At 35.7% G+C, this 22,594-nt stretch overlaps 1 protein-coding gene across 6 annotated transcripts in view; it reads right to left on the reverse strand.

Moving 5' to 3' along the window:
- CNTNAP2 (contactin associated protein 2) overlaps positions 1-22,594 on the reverse strand; it is a 2,042,838-nt gene that overhangs the window by 1,369,702 nt on the left and 650,542 nt on the right. The window lies entirely within an intron of this gene.

Here is a 22,594-nt window from a genome sequence, read left to right on the forward strand (position 1 = left end):
GTATATAAATTTCTAAGAAATGCAAAAACAGATCAATGATTGCCCAGGGGAGTTCCCTGGTGGCCTAGTTGTTAAGGATCCAGTGCTGTCACTGCAGTAGCTTGGGTCATTGCTGTGGCTTGGCACAAGTTTGATCCCTGGCCCAAGAACTTCTACATGCCATGCGTGTAACTCAAAATAAACAAACAAATAAATAAATAATTGCTTGGGGATGGGGGATGGGAGGGAGAAGGAAGGAGTTATAATATGGAAAAACATACTGGAGTGATAGATATATGCATTATTCTGACTTTGGTGATGGTCTCATGGGTGTATAAATATATAAAAATGAGCAAAGCACACAATTTAAATATCTACATATCAACGTATGTCAATACACTGATTGATATATCAATTAAGTTGTTAAAATTTGTGGGACTAAACAGACATGTGGGATACCATAGGAATTTCAGTGATAGGTCTAAGATCTATAATAAAACAAATGCACAGAACAAAAAATGGAAGAAGTAATGATTTTAATTTTTTGAAAATTAAAAAAGAAATAAAAGATATGCCTCCATGATGTGAAAAGATCCTCTGAACATTGAAAAGCATATGTAAAAACGCTATTATGAAAAATATAGGGTGTAAGTGAAAGCTCTTCTAAAATAATAAGACTGATGAAATGTGATATTTAAAAAGTTTAAGCATACAATTGTTAATTTTCTCCTTGATAAAGAGAAAGGAGTTGGTATCTTAAGAAGTGCTAAAATTCACTTGCTAATGACCTCAGATTTTATTTACAGTGGGCATAAATAGCTAGAAGGTGTAGCCTGTGACCTATCTAGGAGAAGGAGGATAAATAAGCTTCAACCAAGTGTAGATTGACTGGAAGTTGATTGAAAGTAGCCAGAAAAGAGAGCCATGGTTATTAAATAATGTCTGTCATAAGCTAGAGAAGAGAAAATGGCCATGCCACTGTCATTCCTAAAATGCAGGATAAACTAATGCTTATATAAAGTAATGCTAAAATGAAAGAGTATCGAAGCTAATTTTGAAACAAAACAGAAGAAGGAAGACATGGTTTTTATCAGATATTAAATACTAGGGACACAATGACTTGTCTCCCCTTTGTACCTTTTCCAACAAGGACAACAGCTTTCACAACATTCTGGGAGTGACAGAACTTATGCTACATACAGGAAATTACCTCCTGAGACAAACTGAAACCTAATAAGAGAAGTGCGGTAGCTTTAACTTTTTGAAACATTCAGATTATATCTCAAAGGAATGGTATTACTCAAAAATGTAACCTTAGCTCCTTCAATTGTTTAATCAAAAGAGCTGCTGGAAAAGTAAAGACAGCTAAAAATCAGCGAGGAAACAAACAAAAACACAATTCCCCCTAAAACAAAACAAAACAAAACAAAACCCCTAATGAGCAAGTTTTCAAAACAAAGGACTTAGGAAAAAATAGACAAGACTCTTCTTTAACATCTGAGGTACGGGTTATGAACATTTAGAATAAAAGGGAAATGGAGGATTGATGATATTGGTGGTGCTATTGATGGGTTATAAGGATTACCTGATTTGATCATATTATTGTTTAGTAGGAGACAGTCAATTTCACAAACGTATCTCCAAGTTAATTTTGGCAAAGCATTTGGCAATATCTCTGGTAAGCATAAAATGGTAAAATGTGGTCTGGGAAGTGACAGTTTTAGGTAAATTCAAAAATGGTAAATAACTATGCCCCAAATATATTGATTAATGACTATGTCAACCTGAAGAGAGGTCTTAATGACGTGCCACAGGCTTTTGTCCTACACACTGTCATTTTTAATATTTTCATTATCCGAGGCATGGAAGACATGCTTATGAAATTTGTCAATTACCAAAAAAAAGAAAAAGCTAGAGAAAAGACCTAATACAATAACCAGCTGAAATATGATGTAAAATGTTCTTGACTGGCTGGAAATAAGAGCTTGTACTAGCAAAATTTGTTTTAACACCAATAATAAACTAAAATGCCCATTTTGAACAAGTGTGCTATCAACTCTAATATTATTAAGAAGTGCTTAGAAATAATTATGCAAACTTAGTGTACTTCATGGCTGATACAGTGTTAAAATTATGGCATCTAACTATAATACTGTATTTGTGGTGTTACATTTAAAACATTTTTGACACATTTAAATTGAGGCTTTACACATAGGGAAAGAAATCACAAGCATGTAGTATTAGGAATTATCACAAAATGGAAATAACTATAAAATCACCACCCAGATCTACAAAGATTTCATTGTCAACAACCCAGCTCTCACTGTGTTCTTTTCAGAACTCGGTCCCCTCTCTCCTCTCCAGTGAACTGCCCCAGAGAGTCACCCATGTGTCTGTGTTTAGCAGTGGACTGGTCATTTTCTTTACTGCCTTCTATTCCATTGTGTAATATACCACCCTTTATCCATTCTAGTATAGTGTTGAATATGTGTATCTTTCCAGTTGAGAGATGTTATGACTAATCCTGCCATCAATATTCTTGTTCATGTTTTTTAGCACTTCTTTGTGCATTTCTGTTGGGTATACGCCTAGAAGCAGAATTAGGAGTCTAAAAATTTTTGTATATTTTTAATTGAGTCAGTTTTGCCAACAATTTTCCAAAGCACTTGAACTGATTTTTACCCCCCCAATACACTTCAGTAGCATCATAAGAGTTTCTGCTCTTCCACATCTTTGCCAAAATTTGGTATAGTTAGCCTTCTTTTTGTTCTTGTTTTTTAAATGTAGTGTCGACATTCTGGCTCATTGCAGGTTTAATTTGCATTTTCTTGATAATTACCTTCATTCTGTTCATATCAAGACATTATAAAACTATGATAAATTAAGACAAGGGGTGCCAGGATAGACAAATAGGCCAAATAAGCAGAATATAGATTCCTAAAACAAAACCCATGTATACATGTGTGTATCAGCACGTAATCTGTGACAGAAGTAGCATGAGAAAATAGTAGAGAAAGGAGGTCTTTTTTTTTTCAATCATATATATTCAAGGTCAATGGATATCCACATGTAAAAAAGTGAAATATGGCCCTGCCTTAAACTATACTCAAAGATCAAGTTAAAAATGTATAAATCTAATTGTGAAAAGTACAACATTAAAGATTGTAGAAGATGACTTAAGAGAATAATATCATATTCTTGGGTTAGGAAAGATTTCTTAATCAGAACTCCAAAGCACTAGCTATGTAAGAAAAGATGGATAAATTAGATTATACTAAAATTAGAAATTACTATCAAAAGATAATGAGAGAAAAATGGATAACCATGGGTTGGGGGAGAGGTATTTCCAAACATAGAACAAGGAAAATATTCATATCTGAACTGTATAAACAAGTCCTACAAATCAATAAGAAACATTCAGACAACCCAATTTTAAACATGGACAAGGAACCTTAACAGGAAATTCACAAAAAAGGACTATAAGCTATAAAATATATGAAAAGGTGCTCAACTTCATGGGCTCGGCATTTTTCAAAAAACAATGAAAAAACTGAGAATGCTCAAAAAGAGTTAACAATGATGAATAAGAAAATTAATCTTATCACACTGTGAAGGGACCAGTGATGCTAAAGCTTTATGAGAGAAAATAGAGTAACTTAATTTCTATCTTCTACTATGTAAAAGAGAGAGAGATAAAGTTTTCTACTATTATAACAATGCAAAACATTCCAAGAATATATATATGCTTTATGTGTATTATTATACAGCTTTAACTCATCGTTTTGAAATTAATGTTTTGCTTAGACTAGTACAAATTTCCCTTTTTTTTTTTTTTTTTTTTTTTGGTTGTATCCAGTACACAAAGAAGTTCCTGGGCCAGGGATCGAATCCACACCACAGCAGCAACCCAAGCCACCAAAGTGACAACACAGAATCCTCAACCTGCTAGCCTACCAGGGAAATCTGAAAATTCTCAGTTGCGTTTGTATGTCACTAGATTACACATTATACTACAAATTCTTCATTTTTGAACTTGACCAAAGAAGAAAATTAAATATCAAACCCATTCGAACAAATCTGAAACTGATGTTTTGCTGGGAGAACAAAAGTTTCCTCATTAAATATGATTGTTTCTTCAAAAGTCCCACATATTACACTAAGAAAATTTATAGGGAGGTCTCTTTACAATGTTGATAATATCCAGATATGAATTGTATTATTAGAATCAGCAAATTTCTCACAATCCTGGAAAATTAAAAGCAAATTTATTTATTAAGACTTCTATTGCCATATTGCTCATTCATCACTTCAGAGGTAAATGACTGTATCTGAGTTATGAGAAACAGACTTAGTGAAAGATACGGCAAGATAAGTCTAGTTTCACATATTTTTCAAAACTATAAAATATTTTCAGAGAATTTTACAGGTCAATTTTATATGAAGATCTTTAAGAATGTCACCTTGTTTTTTAAAATGTCATTTATTGCCTGAAGATTGTGCTATAGGAGATAAGAAAAATGAAAGCTATAGACAAAAACTATCTGCTGCATAAAACTTCATTAAGACTAGACAGCAGTTAAAACTAATGTGAACCCAAAATTGTTTGATCATCTTCCCATTCTAAATAGAAGAAACAGAGCAATTTCTCTTCTCATCATAAAGAGCAAATCTTTACAGAGGTTAGCCTGGGTCAGGATGGAAAAGTGAAACTTGTACACAAAGTCTAATATAAAATAACAGTTAAGTTTGATTAGAAAATCTTGGTCATGAACAGGACCTGTAATTTTAAAATTTACTTAGCAAATAGTATAACGACATATGGTCCATTTTTTTTTTTTTTAATGTCCTGGCAGCACTAAGACTGAAAGAAAACATAATCTTTGTGTGTTACTTCAAGTGGTGGTATTAAGTTAAAGTTACAGATGTCTGGAAGTTCCCATCGTGGCTCAGGAGTAATGAACTCAACTAGTATCCATGAGGACATGGGTTCATTCCCTGGCCTTGGTCAGTGGCTTAAGGATCCAGCATTGCCGTAAGCTGTGGTGTAGGTCATAGATGAGGCTTGGATCTCGCATTGTGGTAGCTGTGGCATAGGCCAGCAGCTGTAGCTCCAATTCAACCCCTAGACTGGGAACTTTCATATGCTGCAGGTATAGCCCTAAATTAAAAAAAAAAAAAAAGTTATAGATAGTCAGGTTTCAATGGGACATTTTTTAAAACATCAAAATAGGTAAGACCAACCATAGACTGGATTACCATAGCAAGTAGTGAGCTCTTTACCACCAGAGATATTCAAGTGAAAACTGCATAATTTACATTCCCACCAAAAGTGCAGGAGGGTTCCCCTTTCTCCACACCCTCTCCAGAATTTCTTCTTTGTGGACTTATTAATGATGGCCATTCTGACTGGTGTGAGGTGGCACCTCATAGTAGTTTTGATTTGCATTTCTCTAATAATCAGGGATGTTGCACATTTTTTCATGTGCTTGTTGACCATCTGTATATCTTCCTTGGAGAAGAATTTCCTTGTAGGGGAATTTTATACAGGTTGGGAGATTAGATTTAATTTCCCTTAATTTCATTTACAAAGAAAGTTGAAATTAAATACAAACTGTTATGTTGAATTTTTTATCATTTCTTTTTTAGTTTTTATTGCCTTTAAACTAACAGTTATTATCCAAGTTTTGTTTGATTTATTTTATTAACATCAGGGGAGATACTATTTATACCACTGCTAAGTAGCATTTGACTATATGTAACTTTCATTATTAAAAGGAGTCTGGTCATTTCCACTTTTATTATGAATAGCTCCCCTGGTTCATTCATTCAGCATTTACAGAGCAATTCTATATGCCAGGCATTAAGAATTTTTAAAAAGAATTTTTATAAGCATTTTTTACTAAACCTTTTTTATATATTTGAGGGTACAATTTATTTGGAAAATGTACACAAAGATTTTTTACTTAATAAACATTTTAATACTAGGAAAACCAGATACCTAATATACCTTCAAAGTGCATAGAAATGAGGTCTCTTGTTTGAAAAAATAATGGCAAATGAAAATGTTATAATAAAGTCAGGTCAATGAAGTCATGTTTCTTTGCACCTACTAGGACACTACTCTTTGGTCCTTCACCTGTGATAAAGGCTGAAAAACTTCACCTTGTCTATGTGAGCAAAACGTCAATTTTATGTTTGTAAATCTACAGCTATACTTTGTATTCTACAGTTCTTACATGCATTCCTAATGCAGTCTACAGAATTTTGGAAACAAAATGATTACTTAGAAATGATTTGCAGAGTTCCTGTTGTGGCTCAGCGGAAACAAATCTGACTAGCATCCATAAGGACTCATGTTCCATCCCTAGCCTCACTCAGTAGGTTAAGGATTCAGTGTTGCTGTGAGCTGTCTTGTAGGTTGCAGACACGGCTCAGATCTGGCGTTGCTGGGGCTGTGGCTGTGGTGTAGGCCGACAGCTACAACTCCGATTTGACCCCTAGGCTGGGAAGCTCCATATGGCACAGGTGCCATCCCCCGCTCCCCCCAAAAAAGAAAAAAAACTTTTGCCAACTGCTCTGGTCAAGCCCTTGTTCCCTGACATTATTCAGACAATGTCATTGTTCCAAAGATACTATTTTTTTCTGATAAGAAATGTGAAAACATTGTTCTCTAGGCAGCTCACAAAGAATATTGTTTGGCAGGGGTGGAGGAGAAAAGTTTATAGGTTAGAAACGGCTTCGGAGCTCAAACATGCATCTTTCAAATAAATCAGATCTCTATTCATAGGGAAAGCTGAAAGAGGGATATGGCTGCAGGAAATCAATTAAGTCATGCAACTCCAAGCACATCCTGAAAAGTACATAAGGAAACTCAGGGTAATCACCTTTTTCAAGTCAAGGACTGAGTTTTATTTGTCATTTAATAACCACCACCAAGTATGGTTCCCTAGACATAACAGACCATAAATACATGTTAAATAAATGAATGCAATAATTAATTTAATTATAAATGAATATATGAACAAACTGATAAATAAATGACATTCTAGAACTAAAAGCCCTGAAAAGAGAGGGCAAAATCCTTGGGCCCAAGGATTGATGCAAAAATGGCATAGATTGTGAAAGACAAGTATAAATTGATCTGAAATTAAAAATATATTTTTAAAATAATACTAGTGATTTACACTGTATCCTCAGTGAAGAAGTTAAATTTTTGCTAATACACTCATTGTATTTATCCTAAACATTTTTCTTGGCCAAAGATTAGTATTCTTCTTACTCAAGAATACATATTTCTTCATTAAAAAAAAAAAATTGATGGATGTTGCCAATTAAATCTTCATAGATTACATCTTAGCCATTATCTCCAAAGGGCCCATGGACTGTATCAAGACTCCAGCAGTCAGAGTGGAGAAGACTAGGAAAGGAGCAGTTGTTTAGAATTCAGTGTTAAGTTTTACCTGGTCTACAGTTATTCCTCATGCATTAGCATGTCCCATCCTGTGAACATTATAATAATCACTTCCTTAGCATGGCAGGAAGCAATCAGTCATTGTGGGTCAGGAGACTGAGTGGAAGGTATATTCTGATGAGCTGGAAATTAGCAAGGGCTTTCTCATTTATGCCATGAGAGATGGGAAATCTTGGCATCAGTCTGCTCTGGAGGTACCCAAACAACTTGACTGAGAGGATGCACAATTCACAGTGAAAGTTTTAAGAATTCAGATGTAAATCGTCACAGCAGGTCACTACATTAACTTCTGTAGCAGCTTTTAGCTAAGTGGCTAAAATGAAGTGCATTTCAAAATTGATTCTCATCTATATCATCAAAACCTAGGCTCCAGCTACAATTCAGGACAAAACAAGGTTTGGTTATTCTGGATTGTTTTCTTCATGTTATAAAGAAAAAAAGGTCAGAGGCACATTTACGAAGTGGAAATGTTCGCATTGGTAACTAAATATAGTTCATTGTTTGGTAACAAAATAACTAGGGACTCAAATAATATCTCCATGCCATCTACATCAGGGATTTCTTTAGTAAAGTCTCATTATCTTGTGGGGCAGAGCCTTTGCCATACAGGAGATCACTGGAAGAAATGCAGAATGGCAAAAAGAAATGTACATGTTGTCTGTACCTTAACAAAATCTGTTATTGTACATGCAATCATATCCATGATAAACACAAATAATATATGCAAAACTATATGCAAAATTATCTGTGGTGTATACAATGGTAGTCAACTTATATATGCAAGTTTTCTATGTACAATGATGCATGTAACAATGCAAAGTTGTTCCATACAAAGATATAAGGGAACTATCTTATTGTATATGCAGTGATTTTTAAGCTAGGTCCACATGAAAGTACAAAAAGATGAGGCCATTTCCCAGTTACATATCATGATAATAGAGACACATATATCTATTCACTTGAAGTGGAAAATTGCCTCATATCTCCACTTTTCATATTTGTGTACTCAGGCTCAGACTATGATGGAGCAATTCCAAATGTTTGAAAACATAGGTTTATTATAAAGAATTTCTTTTTTAGAAAGAAGATGCAAAGGTGTTATGCTCAAGATCAATACAGTTAGGTACAGAAAATACATCCTTTAGATCAAATTCAAATGTCTTTTATGAGCTTTCTGATCTTCCCCATATCTCATGCATAACAAGTGACTTCCTCTTCTTGGGTCAGCACTTTCTGTGCATTTTTTATTTCAATCTTAACCTCACTTCCTGGATAGCAGCAGGCATTATGTTTTTCCTGAGTTCATGCTTAGAACCCTTGTTATCCTTATGAAGGTATATGGCATCATAGCAGGCGTTTTTGATAAGTATCTGCTGGAACTACAGAATCTGTTTCAGTAAAGAGGAAAGATTTTTTGGCATTCATATACCTGGCAACATAAAACTCACCAAAAATGTTGTGGGTGTATTTTGATATAAATACAAAATATTTATAGTAGTTCCACCTCCCTAGGCTGTAAATGAGTAGCAAAACAAGACCGGGAGATAGATATATAACAAATGGGTCTTGGAAAAACAGTTGTTTTCTGTACAGTCTCCTATAAATGTTATCTTCATAGACATAAAGGCATAGATTTTCCTGGCAAAGAACTTCTTCAATGGGTTTTTCCATAGTGCAAGCTTGAAACTGGCTGTTCTAGCAATGGAATAATGTGACAATCTAAGAAAAAAGGTCAAAAACCATATCAAAATAAAATGGGCCCAAAATGTCTTACACATCTTCCTAGGGTTAATATGCTCTGCTTTCATGAAAAATTTCATATATTTTCATGACCACCAAATCACATATTTTGACTCTTCAAAATAGAATTGTGTCTACAGTCCATAGGCAAATATAATACAGAAGAAGGCCCACTGGATTAGAATCAGGAAGAAAAGAGTCCCTTTGTTCTGTGATAAAAGGAATGCCACAGACTGGTGGTTTTTCACAGTTCTGGAGGCTGAAAGTTCAAGATCAAGGCACTGTCAGGTTTTGTGTCTGCTGAGAGCCATTTTCCTGGGTCATAGACAGCTTTCTTCTCCCTATGTGCTCATGTGGTGAAAGAGATGGGGGCTCTTTCACTGGGGCACTTTCATAAGGGCACTAATGCCATCATGAGGGCACCACCCTTGTGACCTAATGAACTATTAAAGTCCTGGCCTCCAAATGCGATTGCATTGGGAAGGGTAGGTTTCAATATGAGAATTTTACGGGAACGCATTCAGTCCAGGGCAGGTTCCAGACCTAGTTACCAAGTAAGTTTGTGTTGCCATATGGAATACAGTGTCCAGATGATGAGCTTTAAGATTTGGATTCAGCCCTGACAAAGATGAAAATTCATAACAGTATTTGAAGAGGAACTCTGTAACAAGGAGACATATGTGCTTTGATAAGTAATGTTCTCATGGTTTTGTTAACTATCTCATTCACACAAGTCACATTAGAAAACACCTAAAATTCAATAGCTGTAGGAGTAAAGCAATGAGTTGGTATGCCAGACAGGACAAATATCTAATGTAAATTTAAAACTGCGTATTTCTCTTTTTGTCATTTCTCTCTGTTTTTCTTTATATTTACCAACATTCAGTAAAGGAGTAACAAATAAAGGCATTAACTGCTAACTAGGCAGTTTTTGATTAATTCCTCAAGAACATAATTTTAACTTTTAATTCCTCAAGAAAATAATCTCTAGTTTTTTAAATAAGCTCTATGATAACCAAAGAGCTTATTTAAAAAACAGTTATAGGAAATTAATAATCATATTTTAACTTGCAAATGAATACCCACTTTGCATTAACTAATTTATCAGTATGAAGGAAAATCCCCCACAACTCACTAGCTTTAGGGTAACTGAACTATGAACTATGTTATATATGTTCTCTTTTTTAAAAAATTATTAAAGTGTAGTTGATTTACAATGTTATGCCAATTTCTGCTGTACAGCAAAGTGATTCTGTCATACATATATATACATTCTTTCTTTAATATTATTTTCCAACATAGTCTATCCCAGGAGATTGGATATAGTTCCCTGTGCTGTATAGCAGGACTTCACTGCTTATCCATTCTAAATGTAATAGTTTGTACCTACTACCCCCAAACTCCTACTCCATCTCACTACCTCCCCCTCTGCCTTGGCAACCAAAAGTCTGTTCTCTATGTCTCTGAGTTTGTTTCTGTTGTGTAGATAGTGTCATTTGTGCCATATTTTAGATTCCACATAAAAGTGACATCATATGGTATTTGTCTGTCTCTTTCTGACTTACTTCACTTAGTATGATAATCTGTAGTTGCATCCATGTTGCTACAAGTTGCATTATTTCATTCTCTTTTATTGGTAGTATTCCAATGTGTATATGTACCACATCTTCTTAGTCCATTCATCTGTTGATGGATATTTAGACTGTTTCCATGTCTTGGCTATTGTGAGTAATGTTGCCTATAGTGTTCTCTTGTAATTCAGAAACCATAAAATGTTCTGAATTTTTCCATGAACACTGTTTATAATATCTAACAACTTCTGATTAAATTATAATAGCATCTTTTTTATGTTGGAAACAAAATGTCATTATAACTGGTACATTAAGAATAAACTATAAGGAAGTACAAGGACTGACAGAAGAAGTAAAAAAAAAAATCACAGGTAACTTTGGTGAAGGCCCTGTTGTTGGTAGGTATATAGTGAAGTAGATATATTTACATACCACATGGCTAGACTGGGTTTTAGGGTGAGGACTAGCCATGGCAATGGCAAAAGAAAAGAAGAATCAAGTACGGTTTCCAGATATATTGGCTTGAGGGACTGAGAGTATGCTGATGTCAAATCCAAAAATTAAAAAACAACAAAAAAACAACTATTAGAGAAGCAGATCTGGGGAAGAAAATCAGGAGTTGTGTTTCAGCCTTAAGTTTCAGGTGTCTACCAGACATTAAAGTCAAATAGATTCCAAGTAGATTGGAAATATGAGTCTGGATCTCAGGGATTAGGATATAAATATAGAAGCCATCACTATATGGATGATATTTAAAAATAATATTAAATGAGAAGATCTAGGGGGAGAAGTGAAGAGGCTCCAAAATGCGAAAGAACACGCCATAGTTTGATACATATCCAACACTGCTGAGGGGGATAGGAAGAAAACTAGGAGAGTCTGGTGCCAAGGAAAACCAAACATAAAAGCTTCCCTAGAAAGAGGAAGTGGTTAACTTCCTGTATTTTTTCAACTTTATATTTTTTGAGGCAGTGTGGCAAGATGGATTTTCCAATAGTCAAAATATCATCATCATGTTCTCAATCTATTAACTCCACCTTTCCAGCGCTGAAATATTTCATTTTCTACAGAAATAACTCACATTACCTGCCACCCTTTTTCCCCTCGATAGGTATTTGTACAAATATATATTTTTTGTTCTACTCCACTACTATTCATAATCAACTGAAAATGGGAGTATCTAAATTTTTATGTATTGCGGGAAGTTAGGTAACTTTGGACAGAGCAATTGTGTAGAATTCTTTGTAACCAACAGATATAATAATAATGATTACTTAAAATTATTTACGAAAAGAGCAGACCATGAAACTAAATACACTGATTAAAAATAAATAAAATTATGAATAAGAAGGTCCAGGATTAGTATAGAATAAAATTTCATATCTTTACTAGTTCTATTTATTATTATTATTATTTAAAAACTTAAAAGGGTTTATCACCATGGTTTTACCTTTTTTGCACGTTGACTAGTCATTTAAATATTTTCCCACACATACACATCTAACTGATTAATCTCTTTATAGCCCTTGTCTATTTACTTACTGATAGCAATGATTTTCTTATTATTCTTTTTCATGAGCTATTCAAACAACAGAGATGCTAATCTTTAGTCTTGTCCTTACAAATAAAATACTAATTTAAAAAAGTGTATGTTCAATGACTATATAATAAGAGACTTGTATGTTTTCTTTCCCAAAACTCCCATTTACATGTGTTTAAAAACAAAATTTTGGAAGGCTGAAGTCACCAGTGCAGGCCACAACAAAAAAGTAAAAACAGAAAAATGGGTAGAAATCAGTTTTACTTTGATGAATCCAATGCCAAAGCCCTTTGCTTTCTTTCTTCATGAAAATTTTTTTTTTTTCTTTTTAGGGCCACACCTGTGACGTATGGAAATTTCCAGGCTGGGGGTTGAATTCGAACAGCAGCTGCTGGCCGGCGCCACAGCCACAGCAATGCAGGATCTGAGCCACATCTGTGACCTACATCACAGTTTATGGCAATGCCAGATTCTTAACCCACTGAAGGAGGTCAGGCATCGAACTGGCATCCTTATGGATACTAGTAGAGTTCTTAATCTGCTGAAACACAATGGGAACTCCCATGAGAAAAATATTTTTTATAAGAGAAATTTAAAAGAAAAGACCACCAGAAATTTTAAACTCTTGACAACATCTATTTTTGTTTTCAAGTGTGGGTTTCTTTAATAGAGAAACATGGAAAATATGTTAAACAGAGAGGAGTATGCAAAATACTTTGGCTTTCTTAAGAAACTGAAAGTAAAAGGATTCTATGAAGTTCTTAATAGGCAAATCAAATCCCCTTTAAAATTAATGAAGTGTCACTAGTTTAATACTGGAATAAAGGCAAAAGCATCACGCTCCATTAGTAACACTGTCTCCTATTATTATTTGAATTTGGGGTTAAAGATGAATCAGTCTTACCAACCATTGGCAGGAAACTTGCTAACTCAATGCAACTACTAAAACTGGTACAAGAAACAATCTAAAATTAATAAGTAATCTGAGAGAAAATGAGAATATTATAAACAAATGAGGAAAAATATCAAATACAGAAATGCTTAACTATGTTACTAATATATATTGCGTTCTCAAATTTTATTCTAATAGTTCAAAAATTATAAATATATGCATTGCTGGGAAGAGGAACAATTTTATTTATGATAATATAATGCTGTGTGGATAGATTGATCTATACAAATAAACTAATATTTTATGATCAAAGGCATCTATCATTTAACATATCACCTTTACTGGATTCTTGAAATTGCTACTACTGCAACAGTGATGCAACATAGTATCACATATTTGCTACAATCTTATCAATAGATTAACAATAAGGCAAGACAGGAAAGTGCATTCAGCACTAATTCATGAGAAAAAGCATTTGCCATCTTAAAAATATGCTCTCAGAAGCTATGAATGTTAGTGACCATGAATTAACCCTAAATAATTTGTGACTTCAATGTAATTACAGGTCCATGAATTGCCAGGAACATGTTTAATAACTGAAAAGTAAAAAGTTAATTTTTCAAAACATGAGATCAAATTATTCTTTAAATTATTCATACATTTTCTTTTTTTATAAATGAATGCTATCATCTTAGGAAACATTATACTCATGTCATACTAATAAGCAGATGCATTATAAATTTTTTTATACAACAGGGCCTTGAGGTCAGACCACAAATGAATGAAAGATTTGTCTTGAAGCTGGCTTTGCACAACGTATCATTATTTTTATTTAGACATATATAAGTACAATTTTATAAATATATAAATAATTATCTATAGTTATTCTTTTGGGTAGCTTTGGGTGATAAAGATAATGAGTGTGGCTAAAATCGATGCCTTCTCATCATTCATCCATTTTACTACCATTATCAATTCAAGCTTAACTTTGTTTTCAAAGTGCTTGGTGATTCTCCTGCAATCCTCACAAATTCTACAGATTGTTTACAGAAGAATATCAATTAGCAAGGGAAGAATTTCCCATTCAAAAGCTAAATTTACACGGGATCCAGAGCCTTGGACTGCAGTTGGTACCCTCTTTTTGGAACTGCTCTTTCACTTAGACACTCATGGCCAAAGGGTTCTATGTTATTGTTAACCATCTTGTTTTTTAATTTTCTCCATTGAGTTCATACTTGCAATGTAACAAGCATCAAGTTATTTCTCTACTGTTTCAGCATGGTACTAAGAAACAGACATTATGTCTACTTTAAAGATGAAGAAATTAAAGATTGGAGGGATCTAGTCACCCTTTCAAGGTTGCACAGATGGCTAGGAGAATGGGCTGGATTTAGATCCAAGACTGTGAGGTTCTAAACTCTTGGCACAAGAGTCCATCTGTATCAATCAAACTCAGTGTGGCTGACTTCGGTTTATTATCTAGTAACTTCTTTCATTTATATCTGAGTGTGGCAGGGAAGAGTTTTTTTCCTAGTAAAGGAAAACACTGACTAATAAGATAAAGAGTGAGAACGATCATCAGAAAAATTAACGTCACAGGTGAGCAAAAGTGGCTTAAAAGAAGCAGAAGCTGGTTCTGTGCTCTTGGAAGGGCATTTTAAGCTTAGATGGATAAAATCATCTAAGTTGAAATGCATTCTAACCACACATTACAGTTTAGTTTACATTCTTTACAGCACTCTCGATCAATGCACAAGATCTTGTTATATTACATGAAATATAAATTACAAATATCTATAGCAGAATTATTTGAAACATATAATGTTGTTGTCTTTGGGGTTTAATTTTGTATATTGTAAGGAGATGAAAATAAACCCCTAAGGCAGAAACACAATTGTATGCTTCAATGAATAAATTATATTAGGGAATGTACTTGAGAGATGGCAAGGAACATAAGACAGGCTGCTTATGTAATAAACTTGGTCTCCAATGAAAAGTAACAAACTCTGTAGGCTGCAGTAACAACATTATATCAATAATTTTGCTCTTTTCCAAGACACTTCTTATTATTTTTCCACATATAGAATCCAAATGAAAACTTAAGTTTCCAGAGACAAACACCAACAAGACCACCAGCAAATGTAATACACCAGAGAGAGAATATGGGTATTAGAGAGCCTGAGAGAGGCTTAATTACAAATAAAGGAGAGAACTCATTACTTTGAAGTTAAAACAAACTCTACAAATGTTGGGAAGAACATACATCACAATACATGTCTTGTGCATTGTGTCCTGATAGAAAGGACCTAAGCACTGTCTTGATAAAAAGGACAGGGAAGAAGAAGAAAGCACAGAGATAGACAGAAAGAAGACAGGTAAGGAAAGGGAAGAAAAACAGGCATCGAGAGGTGTGGAGGGAGGGAGATGGTCAGTTGATTCCAAGGTGTGGGTTAATTATGGTAAACTGACCTGGTATAATTCTATTATGCGGTCCCTGTGAGAGGTTGTGATTATACGATAAGTGTAAATCAACACAGCATTTCTGGAGGTGATTTCAATAATATTTAGTAAATACCTTTTGTTTTCCAACATTTTTATTTCCAGGTACCCTCATTCCCCCAAAGCAGGCAAAGAGTTACGTAAAAAAATTTTATTACAGCGTTATATACAATTGCAGAAAAAGGGAACTCATCTCAACATCTAACAATTGGGAATCATCTAGGAGTAGGTGTAGAGAAAGAATGTTGCTTGCCATATCAGTTAAAAAAGGGGGGTGTTGCAGCCATCAAGCCATCAGTCACTGCAGATGCCCCCACTGCACACTCTGAAAGGATCTGGGATGGAGAAAAGCAGGATGCTGGCTCTAGACAGCTAAAGTGCACATGAAAGGTGCAAAAGAATGATTTCAATGAGCCCAGACTCTTGTATCTTCCCATACAGAGAAAAATGCTAAATTCACTATCTTGCGATGTCTTTTTATTTCTTTAATAGACAATAATATTTGATACCCTGCCTACCTGTTTTTGTTTTTTTCTGTGTATTTTTTCCAAAACTCCTATATATCCTGGCTCCTCCCTTATTCCTTTGGAGCTGTCCCTCGGAGCTGAGAGGCTGCATCCCTAGCTTAAGTTCTCAGCAATCTGCTGAATAAATCTGAAAGTACACAAACATCCAGCTTGAGGTATTCTCGCCAGATATATATATATATATTTTAATTTTGACTTAGCTTTTTATTATTCTCATTCTCAAATACTGCAGCCACATTAGTTTGGGTTAATAATAGGGCAGCTAATACAACAGCTCAAATTCACACATAATTTCCTCTATGGGTGCAAACTTTCCATCACTGCTCATCTCTTCTTTCCAGTAAGAGAGACCTACTTTCTCTGGGCAGTTCTTACTGGTTATCATGGGGCTCCTTCCCTGATGAGCCAAAAAATAATACTATGATACACCTACAACATAGACTGTTGGACATTAATATTGATCTTGAGATATCCATCCCCCTCCCTCCCTCTCTATTCTCCTCCTTCTTTTCTTTGCTACTTTATTTCTCTGTAATAAAAACACTTCTAATTTTTCAGACCCAACCATCAATTTGGCATAGAGCTACCTTCTCTCTGATGGTTTGTTTGGTCCCCAAGTCTGTTATAGCTATTTCTTGATGATCTATTACTACCCTGAGGTTTCAGTGGAGGGAACATGGACTTTTAAACTATTTCAGGGAGTAAGTGGTACTGATACCACCAGAGATCTGAGAGAATTAAGAGGATGACAATGGTGCCTTATGATATTGAAGGGAAACATCCCCCTTCCTGGGTATCATTTGAGGTGGATTTTGGGGAATAGGGAGGGAAGAAGAAGAATGTCTTTGAGATTAGGGTCTGTGTGACTGTCACTTTATGGACACTTTAGATCAGATGAGTGCTATTTATTGCTAATTAAACCTCTTTCTAAAATTTGTATAAAGTGTAGCTAGAAGTCGTGTTTAAAAGGCTCTTCTATAAGATTTATTTTTTTAAGTTGGTGAATAGAGATTAATGCCCAGTGACACTTGTTGTATTGTATATGTAATTATTTTATATTTACTTCTACCTAAACTTATATAACAAAAAGATGGGATGTGGCTAACATATTATACTCTGAATACTTAGAGCACTTTTTTAAAAAACCTCTTTTGCTTTATCACATTTTTTTCCGTTCAGAAAGAAAATATCTCTCTCTCTTTCCTAGTAGATTAAAAGTCCCTGGAGGTCAAGGGCTATATCTTACTAAACTTTGCATCCTCACAGTACCAACTACAGAGCATAGCCAAAAACATTCAATAAATATTCGTCAACTTTAAATGATTGCGGATTCTGAGGACGGAATACATTTTCCTTTACAAACAAGCATGACAAACAAACCTGAAGCAAAAATGTTGTTTTCTTTGCAAACCAGTCATTAGCATCTAAAAGTAGGATCAGTGTGTTTTTGCTTTCTGTGACTAAAAACATAAAAATCAAATGATAGCTCTATCTAATTTTCAGAAGAGGAGGGCACCTTGTCTCCAACCCCTCCCCCATTTTCAGACCTTGCTTCCCCAGCCACCCCATCTTCAAAACTGTCCCTGCACATATACAATCTGAAGATGGAGTCGGAAGGTGTAGGCTACTTCTAATGGATTTATCTCAGGTAAAGCTGAACAATGCCAAAGTCCAAAGGTAGAATTTTTATCTGTAAATTGAAAACCTGTTTCAAACCTCAGCCTGGAAGAATTAAACTTTCCCACAACCTATTTCTCATTCTAGGAATGAAGTAGCTTTGAAATCAAAGGAAGCTCTACAAAGAGATGGGTAAGCCAGATGAAGGAATTCAAGGTTTTAAATTGCACACCAGTGTTATTTGAAAATATGCAGCTCACATAAAACCATACCAAGGCTTTCCTTGGAGCATACATTTTAACACCCAACTGAATATTGGATCATGGATGCAGGGACACTGTTTCTAAATAATTCACTGCCACTTTTACAATTCTTTTAATATTTCATGATTACGTCTTTAAAATTATATGCATCTGTATTTCTGGGAAGAGTAATCCATCAAGCTCCTGTTAGACCAATCCCTGGTACTAACAGCTCTTTTTATAGGAAGAGATGACCTCTTATTATCTTATTTATTCACCTATTTAATCCAAATCACCACTCAAATTTTACTTATTTAAAACTTATTGAGGACTAACTATGTGCTGTGGCTCAAAGATGCAAATGTACCATCTCTCTCTTTGATTGGTCCACAATCCAAGATAGAAATGTGCAAACATGAGATGATGCATATTAGGTATTCTTCATAAGGCTTTTCCTGCTCCAGACCATTCCATGTTCTTACAACCATATTTACCACATAATTTGCATTTTTTTTTGTCTTTTGTCTTTTTAGGGCCGCACCTGCAGCATATGGAGGTTCCCAGGCTAGGGGTCGAATCAGAGCTATAGCTGCCGGCCTACACCATAGCCACAGCAACGTGGGATCTGAGCTGCATCTGTGACCTATACCACAGCTCATGGCAACACCAGATCCTTAACCCACTGAGCGAGGTCTGGGATCGAATCCTAGTCCTCATGGATCCTAGTCGGGTTCGTTAACCACTGTGCCACGACGGGAACTCCATGTATTTTCATCCTCTCTACTTCTTATCCTTTCACTTAACTACAGTGAACTTTTCCTCTGATGATGTGCTCCTTATGTGGCGAGTCTCTCACATCGTGTTTTTTGCTGCGTCCACTTCACTGGGCACCTGGGAAAGTCTGCTTATTTTTTTTTTTCTCTCTTCTTTCTGCAATCTAAGGGTCAACACTTGACCGTTAACTCATAAATCTCACCTATTTTTTAAGTTAATGCCATTTGATTTGGGGCTGCCTCTCGCTCTTCTCAACAGACATGCTCCTTTTCCATCAAGTTTCATGACTTGTCACATAATCAGGTACACAGTAAAAATCGGTTAAGTGGACAAGTTAAGAATTAGTCCCAGGCTCACAATTTTCCTTTCCCTCTTCTATTTCCTTTACTATTGGTTTTCAATGTCCATGTTTATGCCACTTTGAGTTTCTTGGCCTCAGAGTTACCTGATCTCCTTAAGCACAGCAATGCCTATTTCCCCTCCTTCTCTCAACCCCTAGCATTTACGTGCATGAGTGAAATTTAGATCTTTTCATTCTAAGGCTTGATTATTTTCTTTTTCTTGCAGGAGCTCAGATTTTTCCTTTATGTCTTCTCAATATAAATAAGCTTCCTTGATTCTATCATTTACTTATCTTCCTATTGTTTCTAGGAGAGTAAATCTTAAATCTGTATGTCTAACTTCAACCTTCTTCCAATTCCCAGAGGGCATTTCCAACTGCCCACTATTCACCCAGGACTCTAAGATGGCCCCAGGGTTTCCTGCCCTAAGCCATTGGACTGTGAAAATGACCATGATAGCAAAACCATGATCATGTGACATCATATAGCAAAGGGAATTTTACAGATTTTTTTCAGTTGACCTTATGATAGGAAGATGATTCTAGAAGGTTGAATCTAATCAAAGACACAGAGAGTTATCTCAAGTTGGCAGTAGAAGGAGAAGTCAGAAAGACTCTTAAGCATGAGATGTGAGGCAGTGCCTCTACTGTTGAGAAAAACATTGGTCTCAGTCTTAAAGCCACAACGGTCAGACCTGTCAACCTGAAGGAGGTCCAAACAGATTCTTCCCCCAAGCTTCTAGATGACTGAGTCCCGCCAACATGTTCACTTTTATCTTGTGAAACGTGGGGCACAGAACCCTGTCCAGCTGCCTGGATTTCTTACAAGGGAGTGGGGAGTATAAACTGGTAAATGGAGGTTGTTTTAAGACACTGACTTTGTGGCAACTTTTTTTTTTTTTTTTTGCAGTAATAGCAAATAGAAAAAAATAGCAAATATAAATAAAAAATAATACAACACATTAAAATCAACACACTTTATCTAAACTAATGGTCTTCTCTGCAAAATGTATTTGCCATCACGTTTCTATAGATGTTAATGGCACCACAGTTCTTCCAGAATAGTCGCTGAGCCTCATTCCTGCCTTCCTCCCCATCTAAATAACTGCTACAGCCATAGCACCCCTATCATCTGCATATCACTTTCCACTCTGTTCTCTTTACTAGGATGCATGTAAGATCCTCTTTATCCATTGCTTGAGATAATGAAGTAATTTTCTAACCTGAATCACCACTTTCCATCTGAGGACACTGCCAGCGGAAATTTCCTAACGCCTTGCTTTAATTATGTCAGTCTCTTTGCTGGAAAAACATCAAAATAATAAATGAATGCCGAACCTGAGTTCTTCATTACCTCATTTACCATCACCCCAGCTTACTGCTGGGCCCTATCAACTTTTTGGAAACAGGATAGCCCATCTTACCTTGAAAATTCTCTGTTTATGCCCACATATATATCTTTCTGGACAATAAAAACCTGTTGTTTATTTATTTATTTATTTTGGCTGCACCTGTGGCATGCCAAAGTTCCCAGGCCAGGGTTCAAACCCCTGCCGCAACTGTAACCAGAGCCATAGCAGTGACAACACCAGATCCTTAACCTGTTGAGTTACAAGAGAATTCCAAAAACCTTTTATTTCTGGAAGAAACCCTCTGTCTGTAGAAACTTAATATTTTCATGAAGCATATATTGTTTGACTTTCTATCTTTATTCCCTCTGCAATAGGCCTTCAGTAAACGTTTGCACAAAGAACAAATAAATGCCTCCTCTCTCCTTGTTCTTCCTGAAGGAAGAAGTTTCCTTCAGTGCATTTCCAGGGCACTTTATGTATGCTTCTTGCACATGACCTGTGACATAATGAATGGAATGTCTACCCTTGACACATCCCTTATCTCACTGGAAGGTTCCGAGTACAAATCCTACAGAAGGTCACCCCGTAGATTTTGTTTAATGTTTTTGAAACAATGCAAACATTTAAGCTGTTTAAACTCTACCCAATATTCTGTGATAATCTATGTGGGAAAAGAATCTGAAAGAGAATGGATGGGTGTACATGTATAACTGAATCACTTTGTTGTATAGCAGAAATTATCACAACCTTGGAAATCAATTCTACTTCAATAAAACTTTAAAAAATGAAAAAAAAAATCCATGTGAGAGCTCTACTTACTGGGACTGATATGCCCTGTACCAATCATCTCCATCAATTAAACAGGTCCCAGTGGGTTCTTGCTTGGACTGGCTAATGGTCCTCTCAGCTTAGTGTCCTGTGCCAGCGGACACTTTCTACACCCTACGGCACTGAGACAACCTTAAACAACCCACCTATTTGGGGAATTTCATACTTTCTTTTTTCAACTTTTTTTGCTACTTGAGTAGAGGTATATGACTTAAATTCTTCCCAACAGCAGGAGGGACACAGGATCCTTGTTTTAGAAGAGACTCTGGGGTGAAAGTAATGGCTATGCACATTGGTTTGCTGACAAGGGTGCTATTGTGGCAGCTTCCCTTTCCAGCCTGAAGCGAGTTCCTGGCCTCAGAGGGTGTCTGTGCAGCGGGAGCACCATGCTCACCTCACTGGAGCCCTGGAGTCCTGTGTGTTGGCTTTGCTGGCAGCCTTTTAAACCTGATACTAGCTCTCCAAAAGTTTTTGTAATTCTCAAATATCCATTAATAAATCCTTTTCCATTTGAATGTTGAATGTGGCAGCTATTGTTTGCAACCAGAACCCTGAAAGATATGCACCTAAAAGTAGGGAAAGATGCATCAGAAAACCCCCGGGGACTTTCCCAGGACAAATCCCTCCCCCATATCCTCTGCTGCAGCTCCTCTCTGAAATACCTAGATACCAGAATTTGATGCAGGTTTTTTTGATGAGTTTACAGATGCTAAACCCCACACCAAATGGAAGAGGTAAACTACTTAATGACCATGAGCCCATGAGCCTGTAGCCCCCAGACCTACCTATGCCTGAAGACTAATAATCTTAACCCTTGTGACACTGCTCTTTTAGCTCCCCATCAACCAATCAAAGAATGGAGCATGAGCTGATCACATTTCCAGGGATGCCCCTCCCTCAAGGGCATTTTAAAAGGCTTTGTTGAAATGCAACCAGGATTTAGGGCTTTTTGAGAACTAGCTGCCCAATATTCCCTGTCCAGAACCTATAATAAATGTTGCCCTTTCCATCACACAATCTGGTGTCAGTATATTTACTTTACTGTGCATGGGTGAGCAGATCCAAGTAACAAAAACACTTACTCAAAAGAATACCTCATTTATTAATAATTTCAAATGCATCTTCTACTCCAGAATTAGAATACAGTTACACGTTCCTGAATGTGGTTTATTATTATGATAATATTATATTTTATCAATATTTTTTCCAGTCAAAAAATGGG

The sequence above is a fragment of the Sus scrofa genome, chromosome 9, assembly GCF_054392235.1.
Source record: "Sus scrofa isolate SSC_HxYL_T2T_F1_AM1 chromosome 9, Sscrofa_HxYL_maternal_Yorkshire_Landrace_v2.0, whole genome shotgun sequence".
Classification (NCBI taxonomy): Eukaryota; Metazoa; Chordata; class Mammalia; order Artiodactyla; family Suidae; genus Sus; species Sus scrofa.